Source organism: Neovison vison, chromosome 2, assembly GCF_020171115.1.
Source record: "Neovison vison isolate M4711 chromosome 2, ASM_NN_V1, whole genome shotgun sequence".
In the NCBI taxonomy this organism is placed as follows: Eukaryota; Metazoa; Chordata; class Mammalia; order Carnivora; family Mustelidae; genus Neogale; species Neogale vison.
The window spans coordinates 109,761,731-109,765,115 of NC_058092.1; the positions used below are offsets into that span (position 1 = coordinate 109,761,731).

The 3,385-nt window shown below is 39.8% G+C and overlaps 1 non-coding gene across 1 annotated transcript; it reads left to right on the forward strand.

Moving 5' to 3' along the window:
• Positions 1 to 1,362: 1,362 nt before the first annotated feature.
• Positions 1,363 to 1,549, forward strand: LOC122901388. The gene has a single exon (XR_006383468.1). It is a non-coding gene; the product is annotated as a U2 spliceosomal RNA (small nuclear RNA).
• The last annotated feature ends 1,836 nt before the right edge of the window (positions 1,550 to 3,385 follow it).

The window sequence follows — 3,385 nt, forward strand, 5'->3', positions numbered from 1 at the left end:
TTTAACCAGACTCCCAAGTTAATGCTGGTCACAGGACACTTTCATATTGGGCTATTACTTTCCAATGAGTCACTTCTGGTGCCTCCCTCCCCCTTCTGTTTATCCTCCAATATCAGTCCAAGTGTTCCCCCTCCACTTTACTTCTCCACTGATGATCTTCTGACACCATAGAGATCCAGAAGTGTATAATCTTATATCTCAGTCTGATTTCATGAATGTTCAGAGTGTTCTGGTAGATATTTAGCTCACTTTAGGGGACCAGGTGGAAAGAGGGTCTCCTACTTCTCTGCCATCTTGCCCCCCTCCTTTTATATATTTATTAAATATCTAGATATTCTCTTTTGTGATTTATTTCTTTTTCACTTTAGCTCATTCATTGTTGAGTTCTTTTTTAAACTGATTTGTCAGAATTTTTCAACATAGTTTAACATAAATAAGCAATGTCATTTTTTTTTTCTTCCATATCTGACAGTTTTAATGTCTGATGTCTTTATGGAACTAATTCTTCTGTTTCTGGTTTCTGCTGACTCTTACTTATTTTACCTTGTTTCTTTCTGTGTCTTGTGTTTTTTACTGTGTCATATTCAATTTACTAGGAGCTTCACCATATGGGAATGTTTTGAGAACTAGATTGATGTTTTGAGACCTAGATTGAAGTCAGCTCCTCTAGAAAGAAGGTATACTTAGTCTTTCCAGTCCTCTGGGTATACTACTGATATGTAATCACTTCCAATTTTTCAATCACCTTGATAGCATGCATTCAGATCACAAACTCACATGCGCTCTGGCTGGTAGTTACTAATTCTGAAAGGATTTTTTTCTTGATACCTACTACTAATTTTCAATAAGCAGTTTTATCCTTTTCTGTAGGATGGGGTATTTCTCATGCATTCTTACACTGACAGAGTAGCCCTTTGGAATCTGTGATAATTAGTTTGATGTATTTAGTTGGTCAGTCTATAGTGCCCAATTATTTAATCAAACATTAATTTCTGTTGCTGTTAATGCATTTTGTAGTATGGCCATCATCTGCAATCAGCTGACTTTAGGTAAGATGACTCAGTAACGTGAGTAGGGCTACTTGTGGAGGAACATTTTTTTTTTTTTTTCTCACTCTTCAGGATTCTTGCAGCTGGTCTAAGATTTAAATTGACATGAGATCATTAACAGGAGAAAACAACAGCAATGCATTTAATTACATGTATATGGAGTCAACTATAAATATTGAGACCCAAAGATGCCACTAGATATTCAAGTTGAGTAAAGCACAAAGTTAGAATTGGAACCTCATGTTCAAAAAAGAAGTTTTGGCTATAAATATAAATCTAAGAGGTAAAGTAATGGATTAAAAAAGGGGATCTCATCACTTCTCAGACTTTTGGCTAAGATCAAGTGTAGTATCTGTACTTATCAGTTTAAAGAAGGGGATTCCAGAAGAGCTCAGGGGATCAAAGGAAGGAGTAAAAAGTTGGACCTTAATAAAAGAGTGGACTCATCACCTCAGAGGCTGATGCAAAGAGAACTTTGGGAATGGGGTTGCAGACACATTTGCAAGGTCTCAGCAAGGATGAAAGTAAGAGGGTGGGAGAGGAAGCCTAGGGAGGGAAGTGGAACATGGGATTGTTTGTGAGAGCTCAGGGAAAAGGCACTGACCAAACAAGCAAGAGACTGGGAACTGTCAGGATGGTGGGTGGGTCTCCTCTCTGACCTCAGGACAAGCTACCTTGCCAGTCTTCATCCTAAAATGTGCCAAGAACAGTTTGGTGGCTACAGGTACAAGAGGCCAACATCCAACACATCCCTGAAGCAAGTGCCCCAGCAGGTCTGCATGCATCCACAGCCATTCACCCCTTGTGCCTGGGACTGCTGCTGGCCTGAAGGAGTTTCAACTCCACATCCACCACAGCTTGCCCCACCCCTGCCCTGGCCAGGGAGCCAGGCTGCCTGTACCACCTCCTGGCCAAATTACATCCAGAATCTAGCACCCTTATGCTGCTGTTCCCTCACCTACCTTCCACCCCAACCATTGTAGGAGATAGCCCTGGAAAATGCCCGGGTCACCTGATTCAACCTCACTACTGCAGAGAAGACACCAAAGGTATTTGTTCATTCCACAAACATGTGTTGGGCTACCATTGTGTGCTGCTATACCTGACACTATCCCAAGAGCTGGGATACACTGGGGATGTCTCTTTCCTCATATAGCTAACATCTAATGAGAAGATAGATGTAAAATATATAAAATTAATAACAGCGGAATTAAAGTTATGGTTCCAATCATGCACTTTTGGAAAGGGACATGTTTCTGAATAAGTACATGGCTGATCGTGGGGGGAGAGTTCTTCTTTGAAGATACAACATATTTTATTTTATTTTATTTTTATTAGATTATTTATTTAAATTCAATTTAGTTAATATATAGTGTATTATAATTTTCAGGGGTAGAATTTAGTGATTCATCAGTTGCATATAACAGCCAGTGCTCATTACATCAGGTGCCCTCCTTAATGTCCATCACCCAATTACCCCTTCCCTTACCCACCTCCCCTCCAGCAACCAGTTTGCTTCCAAGAGTTCCACATCTCTTATGGCTACCTTTCTCTCTATTTTCATCTTATTTTTATTTTTTCTTCCCTTCCCTGTGTTCATCTTCTTTGTTTCTTAAATTCCACATACAAGTAATTGAAAACATGACATTTAGACCCAGAATCAAAGAATGTATAGAAATTGATCAGCCAAAGAAACAGAGGAGGTTTCAGACAATATTCCAGACAGAGAAGGTGCTGAGGTCCACAGACCATAACCCTGTCTCAACTCATGTCTCTTCTTTGGTGTATCCCCCCTCCTCCCTTATTCCCACTTATCTCCAGATGAAAATCTCCCTGAGGGAAGGAAATATTGGTTGCCTTTTGTTTATTCAAGTTTAAGAACATATGGTGGTTTTTATACTTCAGACTATTTGTAACATTGCAAGTTCTTCCTCTCTTTTTCCTTTAAATACCAACCCAGAGAATTTCATTATTACCTAAACCTGACAGAATAACAAACCAAAAGGGTTTAGCAAGCATCCTTAGCTTTACTGAGCTAGAATCCAAAACAACAATCTCTTTTTTTCTTTTTTTCTTAAAGAATCTCTGTGATTGGGCGCCTGGGTGGCTCAGTGGGTTAAGCCGCTGCCTTCGGCTCAGGTCATGATCTCAGGGTCCTGGGATCGAGTTCCACATCGGGCTCTCTGCTCTGCAGGGAGCCTGCTTCCTCCTCTCTCTCTCTCTGCCTGCCTCTCTGCCTACTTGTAATCTCTCTCTGTCAAATAAATAAATAAAATCTTTTAAAAAAAAAGAATCTCTGTGATTTTAAGTAGTAGTATACATTTAATTTCTTCACA